This window comes from Camelus ferus, chromosome 8 (assembly GCF_009834535.1).
Source record: "Camelus ferus isolate YT-003-E chromosome 8, BCGSAC_Cfer_1.0, whole genome shotgun sequence".
Lineage (NCBI taxonomy): Eukaryota > Metazoa > Chordata > Mammalia > Artiodactyla > Camelidae > Camelus > Camelus ferus.
In genome coordinates this window covers 23553710-23566180 of record NC_045703.1, presented here as the reverse complement: position 1 = coordinate 23566180, position 12471 = coordinate 23553710, and the positions used below count along the sequence as shown (strand labels likewise).

The window sequence follows — 12471 nt, the reverse complement described above, 5'->3', positions numbered from 1 at the left end:
AGGAGTACTAGTAGACCTATTTTATCAATGAGGAAACAAGCACAGAGAGGTGAAGTAACTTGCTTGAGGTCACACAGACTCCAGCCTGTGCCTAACCTACATGCAATCATCTCACACTTACTGTAAAGGAATGCTTATCTGCCAGGAGATTTAGAAACTGTGGAGAACATACAGTGATGAAGACGGCCTTCCCCATAGAACACCAACTCTAACCTCGTAGTAGTGACTGCCGGAGGGAGAATCTCCCCACAGGACTGCACAGTCCCCTGGGGATCCCACTGGTTACTACTGCCAGCACTGAGCTGGCCTCAGGGAGGCACTGCTCCCCTTTTAACACCTCAGCTTTTACATGCTTGTTTTTAAAAACTACAGCAACCCTGGAGCAAGGCTGGAACATTTAAGTCAGGATTTACCAAAGTCCAGGGTAATAACACAAATAAAGAAAGGGCATAAGGGAGAGAGAGGACCATAATCTGGTTACAAGATGTGGCCCCTATCTAAGGCTCAAACAAAGTGGAGACTCCTGACCTTCCTTCCTGCAGAGGTACCATTCTTGTGTCTACCACACAAAAGCACTCAGCCAGCACCTCTCCTCTTCAGAGTCAGGCCCTTGGAGGGCTGGGTCCAGGAGGAGGTGGGACTTCCTGTGGGGTGAGACCCAACTCAGCATTCCTAATTCCTGTATGAGGACCTGCCTTTTCCACAGACAATGTACGTTGGAGATGAGTGCTCTCTTGGGGCGATGCCTCCCCTCCAGCCGCTTCTTCAGGAACGAGACTTGTTCTTAAGCCTGTACAGGACAACATCACAAATCTAACTAATGTCTGTATAAGATAAATACGCATATGGTCGTAGGTGGCCACAAACCAGCCCCTGTGGTTAGGGTATCTAGAAATGAAAGGAATCCTCACAACAGGACGCCTGAGAGATCAGAGAAGACAACAAAATGAATGGAGTCGGACCAGAAGCACATCCTGACAATCAAGTATGCACGAGTACATGCGCCCAAGAGCACAGACTAGGGGGCGGTGATGTGCGTTTTTGCTTCCAGATACTGTAATCTGAGGTGCTAATGACTGGGAGATCACCAAGAAGACTGCATGTGGAGACAAAATCAAGCACAGTGCACTCGTGAGCACTCCTGATGATGCTGCCTCCAAACCTGTGTGTCCACTGCTGCCAGGAGCCTGACTACCTTGAGGAGAAGGGGACTCATAATTGTAGATGCTCAAAAAGCTATTTGTTAATTTCACTAAGTGCTTATTTAATGCTCTTATTTTTTAAAACCAACCACTTCTTTTTAAAAATTTTTTGCACAAAGAAGCATAAAGATAGATATAAATGTGCTTACATAGGCATAGAAAAATTCTAAAAGGATACCCAGAAAACTCTTCATAGTGGAACAAAGATATTGACTTTTCCCTTTACACGTCTCCATATTTAAACTTTGGACATGAGAGTGATTACTTTTATAATTTAAAATGCAAAAGAATAAAGAAGATAAAATGGCAATAATAATTCGAAGCGACTTATACGTAAAAGTAAGGGAAGGTTTAAGTAAAATACAATCCACTGACTAGGGATACCATGATGTGGTTATTAAAATTCCTATTTAGAACACTGGGTAATAGCACGGGGAAAAGTTTATGTCATAATATGAAGCAAAAAAAAGGAATAAAGAATTATACTTCTATACTTCTGAAAAAATAAAAGCCACTACTTAAGAAAACAACTTAAAACCATTTCTGAAACTGGCAACAATGCTTTACCTAGAAGTTTTTTTTCTGGGGCTTGCCTCTGGCATCAGTTTGGTCTTTGCCTCTACAATCCACCACTTCTAGCCCAAGGATAAACAGACACACAGAGGCTCATGCATTCCAGTCATTCCCTCTGATATGGAGCATACCCAGGGCACAAGGCGCTGCAGAGCCAGCGATCACTGATGAGAACAGATGAAACAGTTTCTTCTACTTGAGAAGCATTTCCTTCCTGATCATGTAGAAATAATGTTATCAGTCATGTCTATTTTTAAGATGCAACTGTTTTCTAAGAAAATCTTCTGCAGACATAGTTACCTGTGAAGCCTTCACATAAAGATCTGCAAATGACAGGCTACAGGCCAAGTCCATCCCCCTGCCTGTCTTTGTACAGCTTGTAAGCTAAGAATGAGTTTTAGACTTTCTTAAATAGTTGAAAAAAGCAAAGAGCAATAACATTTTGTGACATGGGAAATTAAGTGAAATTCACATTTCAGTGTCCCTAATGAAGTTTGATTGGAACATAGCCCCGTTCATCCTTCGTGTTGCCTAAGGCTGCTTTTGCTCTAAGACAGTGGACTTAAGTCATTGCAACAGAGATGGAAGGGCCTGTGACACCTAAATATTCATATCTGGTCCTTGACAGAAAAAGTTTAGCAACCCCCGACATAGTGTAACAGGCACTCTGATGCACAAACTATATCGTCATTCTTTCTCAAATCCTCTCTGTGACCTTACTTCATAGATGAAGAAATCAGAGGCCCAGAGAGGTTATAAACAGTTTGAATAACACAGAGCCTGAACTAAGACACTTGGCCAAATCATTTAAGCTAGCTAAACCTTAGTTACACCACTTATCAAAAAATTGTGCTGACCTCATATAATTGTGGTGGAGGTGAAAGGAAATAATGCATATATGGGTTTAGCACCGTGTCTGGCATAAGTGTTTACTAAGCACAGCTATTTTTCTTAGCTAATAATATCATTATTACTATTAAAACTCAGATCATCTTCTGGTTCAGCCTAGTGCCTTTTTCACTACAATAAACTGTATCCTCCTCAAAGAAAAAAGGTTATATAATCATTGATTTTAAAATGTCACTCATGTTTTATCAAGACTCGAGATGGTTTCCACTCACTCCCATATACCTGATCCACTTATATCCTTGAGTTTCTACCAAAGTGACATTATGATGGCCACAGAAGGTCTTGGGGAGATGGCTATCACTTATTCAGGAAGCCCCTATGACCATTTTACCTCTTCTGGTCTGTAAAAGGAGGAGAATGCTTGTTTGGCACAACTGAAAGCTCAAAGGAGATAAGAGATACAAAGGCGCTTTGAAAAGTTTAATGTCTTTACAGTACCATTATACATCAATGAAACCTTTTGCGAAAGCAGGCAATTCCTAAGATCATTATCTATTCACAAGCCATCAAGAGTTTTGCCATCACGTGAACTATGACCTAAATATAACCCTTAAGGTTCTCTTTATTCCTTGGTTTGAAGAGGAGCAAGCAGTACCCAGCTCAAAACTTTGGACAGGGTGCCAGCAATGGAAGGAGAGAGAAAGCTGTCAGCACACAGAAGTGAACAGATCAAGGATCTTCTGAAGTTTCCTGTCATCTGTGCACCTAAGTGTTACTTACCTCCTCACTGTGTCTCTCTCCTAAGCACCCTCTACCTCCATCAATCTGCTGTCTTTTCTTCCTCAGCTTTCTTTCTCCTCCTGTCTTCTCTGTTTCTTTCTCCCACCTCCCAACCCCCACTCCATCCTGTCTTTACTTCGCTCTCACTTTGTCTGAAGAATGCTATTTATTCGCTAGTTTTTATATGAAAAAACACTTGTAGCCCATGTCCTCAATGTTACATTACTCTTCCACTCATGTAAATTGTTGTTCTATGTTCCTTGAGAAGAAAAAATTAAATAAATAGAACTTTATTGTTGGCAAAGCCCTTTCACATGCGTTATTTTGTTAATCTTTAGGTCCTCTCAAAACCCCATTAGAAAACAGGATTCTGAGTTACAAAAGTGAATAATGACAGCAAAAGCTTTCCCTCTACTTTTTTCTAAATAGGAAAGTGTCTCTTGACTGAACAAAAGAGCCTCCTGCACTGTGAGCTTCAAGCATCACTTGGTTGATTTAGCTCTTTACTTTCTGATTTTACTGTGGACATCTTTCTCTGATCCATTTTGAAGATGTTCACAATCAGGTTATGGTAAATAAATTCTGAATTCTCTAGTATGGTGTTAGAGAGCATCCGTGATTAACCCTGGCCTCTCTTTCCAGCCTTATGTCTCACAACCACTACTTCATGTACCATAGGAGATTATGTTTTTCTGACTGTACCTTTCCTCCTAAACTTCACTCTTAGATAAAGGCTTAGATTAGCCAACTTCTCACAAAATCTGCCAATTGAGATTGGACTGCCCCATAAAGGCCCACATCAAAACTAGCCATTACAAAGCAACCTAAATGTCCATTGACAGATGACTGGATAAAGAAGTTGTGGTATATTTATACAATGGAATACTACTCAGCCATAAAAAAAGAATAAAATGCCATTTGCAGCAACATGGCTGGATCTGGAGATCATCAATCTAAGTGAAGTAAGACAGAAAGAAAAAGAAAAATACCATATGATGTCTCTCATATGTGGAATCTTAAAAAGAAAAAGAAAAAAAGAGGACAGTAATGAACTCATCTACAAAAGAAACAGACTTGCAGACATAGTAAACAATTTTACAGTTACTGGGAAAAGGAATAAATTGAGAGTTTGAGATTTGCAAATGCTAACCACTATATATAAAAATAGATTTAAAAAAACTAATTTTTTCTGTATAGCACAGGGAACTATATTCAATATCTTGTAATAACCTATAATGAAAAAGAATATATGTACATATATGCATGACTAGGACATTATGCTGTATACCAGAAATTGACACATTGTAACAGACTATACTTCAATTAAAAAATAAATAAAAATTTAAAAAACTAGCCATTACATTTCTCTGAACTCCTACCCTCCCTTTGTCAATGCCTCCATTGGGGCACTCCCCAGATTTGGAATTGTGTTGTTAGTATCACGGTTTAGGAACCCATCGTCTCCCACTACTGTCTGATACACATCTTTGTAGTCCTCACAAACTTAGCACAATGACTACATGCAATAGATTTTCCATGAATACTTAATGAATGACCAAACCTACTCTGTCCAGCCCAAATTCCCTATTAAGACCTGAAAAAGATTCAATTAAAAAATTGTTTATTTATATGTTCATTCCATTTGGGAATCAAATCACTTTATTTAATACCCAATTTTAACCTTAGCAATTATGACATGAAGTTCAATATGCCACTGCTAAGAGTTTCTCTCTCTAAACTCCCAGTTCTGGGGAAAATAAAAACATCTGCCACAGGCACTTTTTCAGGCCCCACAAGCACAGGAGGACTAGGCAAACATGACTATGAACCTGATGCTGACCTTTAGGATGGCTTTAGGTTTGGCAAAACTATTACATGACTTCAAAGCTGGCTTTACTTTTAAATTCTAGTAATCCAAAAAACACTCTGAATTATTTATTTGTCTGCAATGGGTCTTAAAATGTGACATTAACATCCTGGAAAAAATTACATTCGAATCCATTTATAATTGAAAGAGAATATGGTTGATATTTTTTGGAAGCTCCACTCTCTACAAAGAAAGTAGGAATAGGCTATATAATCGTTTATTTAAAAATGCTAGGGTGCTTTATTAAGTAAGACTCAAGACATCTGATCCACGAATGTCTTCAAGTTTCTGCCAAGGTGACATCATAATGACCACAGATGGTCCTTTGAGAGATGGATATCACTGACTCAGGAAGGAAAGGAAGTATGTTTTTGGCTCAGATTTCTTAGCAACATAAGAAATTAATTTTGTTAAAATAGAAAGTCATTCTCTCTGAAAGCTACTGTGTTTTTTCTTTTCAGGTTCAGCAATTTCCCCCAAAACCCAGTATTTTTCACGTTTCCTTTTAAAGATTTTTATAACCTATCCTGATGATCTTTTATAAATAGACAGTCTTTTTTTTCCTTATAAGACTCTATATTTAAATAGAAATAAATGTATATGGTAGCAGAAATACTATATTAAGTCTATGTGAAATAGGGACCAGTGAAGCAAGCTAGGTGGTCTTGGCGCTGGGCTCATGGAGGGTGGGATGTGTCCCATCTTCCTTTGCAGAAAACCTCAGCATGTCCCTGAGAGCGCCCCTAGTGGCGACTAAGCAGGAATGCAAGCATTCCTAAATCAGGGTCCCTGATGCTATTCTTTGAGATTAAAGAAGGCTAAGTACTCAGTAATATTCCTCAAGTTCAGTTCCTGGTCTCAATAATATTCAAGCTCAGTACCTATGCCTCATTGGTTAAATCTTCAGAAATATAGCTTAGGAGTAAAAGCTGGCTGATTTGTTATGCATTAAAAACCCCCAAATCTGTCCTCTCCTCTTCAACATCCCCTGCCCTCCCTGACCCTCTCTCAACTCCTGTCCTGCTCCTGGCACACGTAAATATAGCTAAGTGCTCATTTAAGGTTTATCACAGTCTGAGGGGCAAACATAAAAGGATATCCTCAATCCGATTTATTTAAACATTCTCAAATGGCTTCTAATACTTCAGCAGTTTTGTTTTTCCTTTGTTTTTTGTTTTTACTTTTAACCCTTTGATCCACTTGGAATATATTTTGATACATTACAAGACAGGATTCAATCATTTCTGACCTTAATGACTATCTAGTTACCTCCAAACCATTAATTAAATAAGGTATCTTTTTTCACTACTTCAAAATGCCATTTTTGCTATGTGCTAAATTAGTAAGTGACATTAAAGAGATTTGTATCGAATATTCTATATTTTGAAACAGTGTCCCAAAGTTTTCCCTATTACATTTTATTCTCAAATTCTATTCTGTGCCACTGATTCTTGTGTTTATTTATGCCCCAGGACTACTATTTCAAGTTTCTTATGGCAAACAGTGAAAAGGTTAGTGCCCCATCATTGCATTTATTGTCAGAATTTCCCTAAAAATTCTTGCTGCTTATTTTTCCACCTGAAATTTAGAATCAGCTTGCTACTCCCTCTCAAACAATGCTAACACCACGATCAAAACAACAGTAACAGCAGACCTGTGGTCTCTCTGTGGGTTCCTATTACATTCCTAGTCTCCAGTTCCAACCTTAGCTATTGCCTTCAGCATAACGAAATCACTGAAAAACAAAGTCTTTTCCTGTTTTGTCTCTAAGCTAATTCTTTCTGAATTTCTGGTGGCAGGGGCAAGCATCATTTCATCTTGATGGCGGCCTTGGGCTGTTGTTCTGGGCTCTGAGCCCCAGCAATCCTGATATCCCCCTGTGCTTTTTTTTCTTACCAGTTCATGCTATAGCATAATTTAAAGCAGTGTGTTTGAAATCACAAGGACTTACCTTAATACGTCTTTTATGAACTTCTTTTACATAAAGTCTTATAATCCTGAAACAATCTTGCAGTCATTCCAATTCAATCTGAAGTTGTGATCCCGCCCTTTAAACTTGTAAGCATACTGTCCACTTGAGTTCTTAAATAGTCAGACACACGACCGGTTTCCATGCAACCACTCAGGTGAAGTACATACTCTATCTTGAAGCTTTCTGTTCCTCAGCAAAGTGTTTAACATCTGTAGTCAATAAACATACTCCACAGGGGTGTCAAGAGAAAAAATGAACTGAATAAAACACTTTTAAAATAAATGGCAGCAGGCATCTCATAAAATTAAATTTTTAAAAGCTAAAATAAAGTCCTGCCCACCATTTTGACTAAATATATTTTAAAATCTATAAGCAGTGGATAAACTATACTTCACATCCATATATATATATGAACCCATAAAAAGACTGAAGACATAAAAATTAATGAAACTGGTGCATTCTAAAGATTACAATCAATGGCTCTAGGATCTGCATGAGAAATACAGAGCCATTTATGACTTGTTGTCTCATTTTTGTAGGGATGAAAAATAGTAACAACTGACAGTTGAAGTACTTTGTCTCAGGTGCCAGGCTAAGCATTCTACTGAATCTTCACCAAGACCCTATGGTCCAGGTATAATTATCATCTCCATTTTCTAGATGAAAAAAAATCTGAGGCTGAATAAACCAAAGCCAGCCAGGTATCAACTGGTAGACTAGGACTCACCCTCTAGGAAGCTGGACTTAGCCCACAACGCTGCTACTATGCACACATGAGAAGCTAGAATGGGAGCACATGTAGGGCAGTTCAATATAACATGAATTAGGAAATGAGCTGTGAGCCTATTACTGCTGCTTCTCCAGTTCTCGACAGTATTAACACATGCACTCACTATCTTTCTGTTCACTTCGCTAACGTTTTAATGGAGGTACTGGGGATTGAATCGAGGGCCTCGTGCATACTAAGCATGCACTCTGCCACTGAGCTACACCCACTGACTTTTCTAAGAGTAAGGACCACTACCTATTTCACGTACCAAGAACCTGAGCATCTGACACAGCAGCAGATACACAGTAGGTTGCTTCCTGGTGCATGCTGAATAAACAAAATCAATAATTAATATCCCATATAGCTCTATGACTTCTAGAGATACAGGTTCTTTAGAGCAGATTGTAGAGCTTCTAGAGATGCATAGACTTCTAGTTGAAATGTACAACTCTATGGATAATTTTATTATGTAATTAAATAAGATTTCTTCAAACGGGCCAATGAAACAAATAGGCCTCCTTGGAACACTGAGTTGGTGGGTGAGTGGATGAGAAATACTTGCGCATAGAGTGATATGTCAAGGACACTACCTGGTCCTGGAGTTTGTTATGGGTGCAGCAGAGAAAGTTCTCTATGGTCTTAAAGTCCAGCAGTGGAAAATAGACATCCAAAGCAGGTAAGAGGGGAAAAAAATGCTATGAAAAATAGGAAATACCACATGTGGCTAAAAGTAAGGACAAGCAGACCAATAAACTTGGATCCTTGCTAACTTTAGGACCTAACACGCACTTGCTATGTATAGAAGGAAAATTTTAATTTCATTCAATTCAATATGAAAGTATTTCTATTTAGAACTAGAGTAAAAACACTTATTTTCAATCCTGATTTGGAATCAGAGAGCAATGGGTTGATTGTGTCTGCACTTTTCAAACGGAATGACTTGATGAGAATACCTAACCTCAAGTGCCTGAGTTTCTTTACCTGCTTGCTGTGAGGCAGGAATAACGCAGGCGAGGTGCTCACACATTGCCTGGCTTCTGATAACTAGACAGCAAATGGCAAGTTATTTGTTACCTCCTCTGAGTGATCTCAGCCAAGCAGACAGGAGTTTATTAGAGGCAGCAAATGCCAAAATTCTCTGTTCTGTAAACAAACTTACGTTTTGCCAAACAGTGTCTACGTGGTTTCAGTGGAAGCAAGGTCCCCAAAGCTAGAATATGGAGGCTTTAAATAGGTCAAATGGAATCAAAGTCCGAGAAAGACAATACTGGAGTGACTCCTTTGCAACGTGAAGGTCCACTGATTATTAAATAGCATGACATCTGTGCTTTGTGACTGTTGTGGGGGTGAGGGTAGCTTCTTCATCTCTCCTAGGGATGCTCAGCACCTCTTTCCCAGCCCATAGGTCTATTTTCCCTAAAAGCAAGGTTCTTTTTTTGGTGGGATGACTTCTAGAAACTTAAACTGCAGTAATTTCTTAGAGTCCTCAAATTAAGTTCCCAGATGGCCTGTAGGAATTAACATGGCTTCCTAAATACCAGAAACCATGGGAACTGCATGTACTCCTCCAATGTACAGGGAGCATCTAAGACAACCAAGAAAAATGCACTCTTTAAGCTCTTTTTAAAGTAACTCTCCAAAATGTTTATGATTTTAATAACTTATATGGGGCTTAGTATCTGAGGTCCATAGTGGCCTCTCCAGGTATTGTACTCAAAATAATTGGTACCAGGAGAGTTACTAAGAGTTCTCAAGTCAAGTTATACTAAAAATTGGTTCACTCAGTGAATCTTTTTGAAAACAGCCTGATTTAGTTTCAAACAGGTTTTGCTAAAAAACTGGAGTAAGGGTCCCGCTGAGATTTCAAAAACATACCTCACTTTCCATTTTCACTTGACTCTTCAATTCTCATCTTTGAGCTACAGGCTTTTGATCCCTCTCCTAAACCCTGAGGAGGAGTCTGTCCTTCTTGACACTGGAATGGTGAGGGGGAGCTCCAGGGGCGCCCCTCCATACATTTATCCCTGGGGCTCCACATGGGGAGGCACCTTCAGCCACATTCAGGGAAGGGTGATTAATTCTTGGCTCCCCTAGCCCATGTCCACAGGAAGAGCTTGTGTTCTACACAGTCATTCAGAATTGCCTGCTACAATTCCAATATATTTTGAAAGTTAGTGCACCCCTGACACCTACTCAGTGTTTACACAGGCACTAAATTAGGCTGATGTGCTGCACTCGTAGAAAACACCCAGGCTTCGCAGTCAAATGGTTTTGTGATTTTTCAACATGTGATTTTACTTCTCTGAGTCCGTTTTCTAATTCTCAAAATGTGGATAACAGGAGGCATGTTATGGGGTTGCTGTGAGATTTTGATGAGACAAGGTTTAGTAAGGAACTTGGAATAATATCTGAGATATAGCAGAGGCTCAATAAATGGTCATTGCTATACTTTCCATTGTTTCTTTTTTTATCCACAAGGATCATCTTTGCTCAGGGCCAAAGAACAAGAAACTGTGGAGAGGCTCCATAAATGGGATACCGGAAATATGAGTGAGGTCTTATTTTTAGTTTACCATCAGCTTTTTCTACTCTTTAGTGCAAATTATCCATCCACTTTAAACTTTAATTCTCAGGGGTACATTACCTGGGAGACATTCAAGCTAGAAAGAACTGTGGGTTGAGGTGATCAGATCAAAGTGAAGGATTTGGGTAAGAACAGGGATGCTGTTTCTTCATTTTGGCCTTGGGACAGGTAGAGCTGACTGAGAAGAGAGGACTGGAGAAGTCCCCTCCCTGCATGGCTGGTACTGACTCTAGGCTGTAAGGTGAGAGGCAATGGGGGTCTGGGATCAGGTCAGTCTGTCCTCACAGGATCCCCTGTGATCACCCCTACAATGTGAGGGCTGATTAGCACGTTGGGGGAGTGGGTGGGGAGCCCTCTGGTGGGCAGGGAGCCCTCCGGGGAGGTCAAGCTGGGATCAGGACAGTGGTAAGATCCCCAAATCTTCCCTTCTCAGAAGCATGCAGATTACCTTAAAAATCCTAAGGAAGGTGTTGTTTGAGTTTAGGGTGGGAGCAGAGGGTGGAGTACAAACAAGGAAAATACTAAAAACATGCATAATTTAATTGATTCCAATCTGGCTGAAGACTGAGAAGCTAGGTGCCTCTTTCCAAACCAAAAATAAGTTGCCTGCTTCCTTTTTGTTACTCACTGTGTCACTGATGCCAAAAGAAACACCTCAACTGTGGCCAGGAAGTGAACTGTTCAGAAGGCAGTTTCTTTCCGCTCCCATATGTTGTGTGCTCAACTGTGAATGTAGTGGACGACTCCAATAACTCAGACACCACAATTCTAGATACAACTTCCTTCCACTTCTACAAGAGAAAAAAACGATGCTTGACATGGACATACCATGTCTCTCCAGTCCTCATCACAGAACCCATGAAGACACACATGTGCAGAGTCAACAAACCAGGCACCAAAGCCTTTACATCCAGCTGAACAAAATAATGATGAAAGGCATGGGCTGAAGACTCACTCTCTGGATTTGAAACTGGCTCTGATGCCTACTTGCTGTGTGACACTGAGAAACTGACTTAACCTGTCTGTGCCAATGTTAATGGTTCCTAGCTTTCACAGACTGCTGTGAAAATGACTGAGTCCACTTGCGTACGTGTGCCTGGCACATGCTAGCACTCCCCAGTGTCAGCTGCTATTCTTATCTATTCAATTCTGAAAAACTCAGGTCTCTCTCATGCATCCAACTGCCCGTGCCTTGCAATATTTTGAATTCCGACTCTGTGTGCCTGGGGAAAGTTATCGAATCTTCCTGAGCCTTGGTTTCCCACCCCCATAAATTGGGGACAATGATAATAACTTTCAAAAGGTGCTGTGAGGATTAAAAATTAACGTTTTTAAAGTGCTTCACGTGTAGAGAAAAGAGATCTCTCTTAAACTGTTGGTGGGAATGTAAATTGGTGCAGCCACTATGACAAACGGTATGGAGCTTCCCTAAAAAACTAAAAACAGACTTACCACATGATTCAGCAACTCCACTCTTGGGCATATGTCCAGAGAAAACTCTAATTCAAAAAGATATATGCACCCTAATGTTCATAGCAAGGCATTATTTACAACAGCCAAGACATGGAAGCAATCCAAGTGCCCATCAATAGATGACTGGCTTAAAAAGATGTGGTGTACATACACAATGGAATACTACTCAGCCATAAAAAAGAATGAAATAATGCAGCACCATGGATGGACCTAGAGATTATCATCCTAAGTCAGTCACACAGAGAAAGACAAGTAATATATGACATTACTTATAAGTGGAATCTAAAAAGTAATACAAATGGATCTATTTACAAAACAGAAACAGATTCATAGACACTGAAAACAAATTTATGGTTACCAAAGAGGAGAAGGGTGGCGGAGAGATAAATTAGGAGTATAAGG

The 12471-nt window shown here is 39.8% G+C and overlaps 1 protein-coding gene across 1 annotated transcript in view; it reads right to left on the bottom strand.

Annotated features, from left to right (window-relative positions):
• CFAP206 (cilia and flagella associated protein 206) overlaps window positions 1-12041 on the bottom strand; it is a 48091-nt gene extending 36050 nt beyond the window's left edge. The window contains exons 1-2 of the mRNA XM_032484565.1: window positions 11225-12041; window positions 7223-7452 (exon numbers count right to left, since the gene is read on the bottom strand). The gene's annotated coding sequence lies outside the window, so the exon portion shown is untranslated. The remainder of the gene's footprint in view (window positions 1-7222; window positions 7453-11224) is intronic.
• Between the last annotated feature and the right edge of the window lie 430 nt (window positions 12042-12471).